At 48.0% G+C, this 5,621-nt stretch overlaps 1 pseudogene; it reads left to right on the top strand.

Moving 5' to 3' along the window:
• The first annotated feature begins 794 nt into the window (after positions 1-794).
• Positions 795-5,298, top strand: LOC134762132 (cell division cycle protein 27 homolog; annotated as a pseudogene).
• The last annotated feature ends 323 nt before the right edge of the window (positions 5,299-5,621 follow it).

The following is a 5,621-nucleotide window of genomic DNA, read 5'->3' as shown; positions in this document are numbered from 1 at the left end:
GCTCTGGGAGACTGGCGTGGCCCCCACTTGGGACGTTTCCCAGGGCCAGGCAGCCCAACCCCATGCCACGCAAATGCGGTCGTCGGCACCGGTTGCTTCTCCACAGGGGAGTGGGCAGAGATCCAGCTCACAGCAGAGCGAGTCACTCACTGGATGGAACACCGGGCACAGCCACCTCTTGCGCAGCTTCCCAACCTCTACGATGCCGGTCCGGCCCAGCAGGATCTTCCCCCAACTTGGAAGAGGGAGACGCGTGCCACACAGTAGGCAACGAGGCACCCTCGGTCCCCACCGCGGAGCCCGGCAAAACCCTTGCTCTCCACCCCCATCCCATCGAGGGGGAAGGGGAGGAGGGTCCTCTGCAAGTGAGTCACTATGGCAGCACTACCATAATGCAGAGAGAGGTGGCAGGCCGGGGGATCCTGTAACCCAAAGGCACACCTCTTGGATCGCTACAGAAGGCTTTCTCACCGAGGATGGTTCACACTCCCCACCTGCCAGTTGCCCCTCGTCGGGCCCACAGAGGCGCTCAGGGACGCCTGGGGAAGGGAGGGGGCCTGTGGTACCAAGAAAAATATGCGTGCGGCAACCTTAAGCCTTCACGGTCTGGGCAGGGGCCTGGCTGCTGCGCGTGCACGCAATCCCCCAAGGGTCCCCCCGTCCACCTGCCTCCTTTCTCCCAGGCAAAGCACCTCCAAGTAAACCTACACACAACCTGTCGGAGACCGAACAGTAGCCCATTGGCAGTCTGCCGGCACATGCATCACCTGCCTGAGCCCACCGCGATAGCTCACATGGCCCGCACGCACCCGCCAGAGGGGATCATGGGACCTGCGCTCGCCAGACCAAGCGGCACCCTTCCCTGCGTGGGAGGGGTGCGTCTCACTCAACCACCTCAACCCCCACACCAACGAGCTCCCTCAGGACCCACTCGCAGACACAGTGGTGGCCACTGGAGGAGGGGTGCTGGGGGTGGGAACCACACACCACCGCTTGGCCTTGGGCACCTGAGGGATAAGCTGGGGGGGAAGTGGGGGAGCTGGGCACGGTAGGCTCATGCCTGTCATCCCCGCACTTTGGGAGGCGAGGGAAGGTGGATCCCTCCATCCAAGCCTTGGCAACATGGTGAAACCTCGTCTCTAAAAAAATACAAAAACTGACTCGTATCATAACCTGGACTCAAAGTTAATAAATAGATAAATAGGCTGGGCACGGTGGCTAATGCCTGTAATCCCAGCACTTTGGGAGGCCGAGGCAGGCGAATCACAGGGATCAGGAAATCGAGACCATCCTGGCAGCCACAGGAACCCCGTCTCTACTCAAAATACAAAAAATTAGCCAGGCGTGGTGGCGGGCGCCTGTAGTCCCAGCTACTTTGGAGGCTGAGACAGGATAATGGTGTGAACCTAGGAGGCAGAGCTTGCAGTAAGCTGACATTACGCCACTGCACTCCAGTCTGGGCAACAGAGTGAAACTCCGTCTCAAAAATAAATAATAATAATAAATAGATTAAAATTGAAAATTTAAAAAAAAGTAACTGGCCAGGCACAACTGCTCAAGCCTGTCATCCCAGCAATTTGGGAGGCCGAGGTGGGCAGATCACCTGAGGTGGCCAGTTCGAGACCTGCCTGACCCACATAGAGAAATGTCATCTCTACTAACAATACAAAATCAGCCAAGTGTAGTGGCACATGCCTGTAATCCCAGCTACTCAGGAGGTTGAGGCAGGAAAATCGCTTGATCACAGGAGGTGGAGGTTGCAGTGAGCCGAGATGGTGCCATTGCACTCCAGCGTGGGCAACAAGAGTGAAACTCTGCCCCCCCCCCAAAAAAAAATTAAGTGCTGTTTTCTGTTATTTTTACTTCCTACCCTGAGAGGAACATAATACAGCTGTTGTCTGTCTCCCTGCCTGCCTGCATGCCTGTGGCAGGGCCTCACTCATTCTTTCGCCCAAACTGGAGTGCAGTGACACCATTATGGCTCACTCACTGCATCCTCAAACTCTCCAGAGTTAGGTGATTCCTCAAGGGATCCTACGCCTCGGCCTCCCAAAGTGTTGGGGTTACAGACGTGAGCCACCAGCACCCGGCCTGAGTTAATACGTCTGGTCTAACTACGTCTTAACCACACACCCATGAAGAACTCAAGTCAAGAATCCGTAGGAGACTCAGCATTCTCTCCTGAAAGCAGTGAGGAGGAAGGCGGCCGTGTGTACCAAGCTCCTGGGCTTTTAGGTGACCATGCATAGAGGAGAGATTTCCAATGTTTCCAGAGAGGTGCGAGCCACAGTCATTGGGGCATCCGAGCACGAGAAGGGGTTTCTGACAGCCACTTAAGGGCCAGGAAGGGCCAGAATTTGCCAAGGCCCGTGTCCCAGGGTGGGGCTGATGGAACCCAAGGTAGACGGAGTCAGCAGTCCGCAAAGAGAGAGCTCCAGCCCTAGGACCCTCTGTGCAGACAGAATCAGAAGGAAGAGAGTCCTTCGTCCTACATGCCACATCCCTCCACTGAACTTGGGATCAGATCCGTTTTCCAAACATGAGGTAACTCTCACTTTGCAATGGATCACAAGGGGCCAGGCTTTCCAGAGTCAGCAGGGTAAAGAAGTCATTCTGGTTTGGCCTCCCCCAACCCCTGGTAACTGGTGAGTTTATTTTTTATTTTTATTTTTTTATTAATATTATACTTTAAGTTTTAGGGTACATGTGCAGAATGTGCAGGTTAGTTACATATGTATACATGTGCCATGCTGTTGCACTGCACCCACTAACTCATCATCTAGCATTAGGTATATCTCCCAGTGCTATCCCTCCCCCCTCCCCCCACCACACAACAGTCCCCAGAGTGTGAGGTTCCCCTTCCTGTGTCCATGTGTTCTCATTGTTCAATTCCCACCTATAAGTGAGAATATGCGGTGTTTGGTTTTTTGTTCTTGTGATAGTTTACTGAGAATGATGATTTCCAATTTCATCCATGTCCCTGCAAAGGACATGAACTCATCCTTTTTTATGGCTGCATAGTATTCCAGGGTGTATATGTGCCACATTTTCTTAATTCAGTCTATCATTGTTGGACATTTGGGTTGGTTCCAAGTCTTTGCTATTGTGAATAATGCTGCAATAAACATACGTGTGCATGTGTCTTTATAGCAACATGATTTATAGTCCTTTGGGTATATGCCCAGGAATGGGATGGCTGGGTCAAATGGTATTTCAAGTTCTAGATCCCTTTGCCATCCCCATCAAGCTACCAATGACTTTCTTCACAAAATTGGAAAAAACTACTTTAAAGTTCATATGGAACCAAAAAAGAGCCTGCATCGCCAAGTCAATCCTTATCCAAAAGAACAAAGCTGGAGGCATCACACTACCTGACTTTAAACTATACTTCAAGGCTACAGTAACAAAGCAGCCTGGTCCTGGTACCAAAACAGATATATAGATCAATGGAACAGAACAGAGCCATCAGAAATAATGCCACATATCTACAACTATCTGATCTTTGACAAACCTGAGGAAAACAAGCAATGGGGAAAGGATTCCCTATTCAATAAATGGTGCTTGGAAAACTGGCTAGCCATATGTAGAAAGCTGAAACTGGATCCCTTCTTTACACCTTATACAAAAATCAATTCAAGATGGATTAAAGACTTAAATGTTAGACCTAAAACCATAAAAACCCTAGAAGAAAACCAAGGCATTACCATTCAGGACATAGTCATGGGCAAGGACTTCATGTCTAAAACACCAAAAGCGATGACAACAGAAGCCAAAATTGACAAATGGGACCTAATTAAACTAAAGAGCTTCTGCACAGCAAAAGAAACTACCATCAGAGTGAACAGGCAACCTACAAAACTGGTGAGTTTAAATGAGCTGAGGCTGGCCGGGCCGGAGCCACTACGGGGGGAAGGAGGTTGGGCGGGTTGGTGGGGGGGCCTGAGGCATTGCAGAAAGTGGGTCTGAGCCTCGACGACGACGGTGCTGCAGGAACCCGTCCAGGCTGCTATATGGCAAGCATTAAACCTCTATGCATACCGAGATGGGGTTTTTCTCACAGAACGCCTTTATGCAGAAGTACACTGAGAAGAAGCCTTGTTTTTACTGGCGACCTGTTCTTACCACCCAGGAAAGGCCTGTAAAGCATATGGACTCCTGAAAGGACATAGTTGTACTACACCGCAATGCAAATACCTGCTTGCAAAGTGTTGTGTTGATCCCAGCAAGCTTGCAGAAGGGGAACAAATCTTATCAGGTGGAGTGCTTCATAAGCAGAAAAGCCATGATGATATTGTTACTGAGTTTGGTGATTCAGCTTGATTTCCCCTTCCATTATTCGGACATGTATATTGAAAGACAGATCGGCTTGCCAAAGGATCAGAATGCTACCAAAATAGCCTTAGTTTTAAATCTTTTCTTCTGGTATCCCTTTGAATCGTTATGTGAAATAGTTGAAAAGCCAGATCCTGACCAAACAATTAAATTCACGTCTTTACAGAACTTTAGCAACTGTCTGCCCAACTCTTGCACAACACAAGTACCTAATCATAGTTTATGTCACAGACAGCCTGAGATCGTTCTTACAGAAACACCCCAGGACACAACTGAATTAAACATATTGAATTTAGAATCTTCTAATTCAAAATATTCCTTGAATACAGATTTCCCAGTATCTTCTATTGATTCAGCTGTAATTTCACCTGAAACTGTCCCACTGGGAACAGGAACTTCCATATATTCTAAGCAGGTTCAAAATAAACCAAAAACTGGTCGAAGTTTATTAGGAGGACCAGCAGCTCTTAGTCCATTAGCCCCAAGTTTTGGGATTTTGCCATTAGAAACCCCAAGTCCTGGAGATGGATCCTATTTACAAAACTACACTAATACACCTTCTGAAATTGATGTGCCATCCACCAGAGCCCCTTCAAAAAAGTCTGTTGCCAGAATCGGCCAAACTGGAGCAAAGTCTGTCTTCTCACAGAGTGGAAATAGCCAAGAGGTAACTCCAATTCTTGCACAAACAGAAAGTTCTGATCCATAAATAAATACAACACCTCAGATATTGAGCCCCACTATGATATCTCCCCCAAATGCACTGCATTGAAGAAGTTCACGACTCTTTACTAGTGACAGTTCCGCAACCAAGGAGAATAGGAAGACATTAAAAATTAAGTTTCCACCTAAAATCCCAAACAGAAAAACAAAAAGTAAAACTAATGAAGGAGGAATAACTCAACCTAACATAAACGATAGCCTGGAAATTACAAAATTGGACTCTTTCATCATTCAGAAGGGAAAATATCCACAATCACACCTCAGATTCAGGCTTTTAATCTACAAAAAGCAGCAGCAGAAGGCTTCATGAGCCTTCTTCGTGAAAGGGGGAAAGGTTATTTAGCTTTGTGTTCATACCATTGCAAAGAAGCTATGAATATTTTGAGCCATCTACCTTCTCACCACTACAATACTGGTTGGGTTCTGCGCCAAATTGGAAGGGTCTATTTTGAACTTTCAGAGTACATGCAAGCTGAAAGAATACTCTCAGAGGTTAGAAGGACTGAGAAGCATAGAGTCAAAGGCATGGAAATCTACTCTACAACACTTTGGCAGCTTCAAAAAGA

The sequence above is a fragment of the Pongo abelii genome, chromosome 9 (assembly GCF_028885655.2).
Source record: "Pongo abelii isolate AG06213 chromosome 9, NHGRI_mPonAbe1-v2.0_pri, whole genome shotgun sequence".
Classification (NCBI taxonomy): Eukaryota; Metazoa; Chordata; class Mammalia; order Primates; family Hominidae; genus Pongo; species Pongo abelii.
This window is presented reverse-complemented; position numbering and strand designations above follow the sequence as displayed.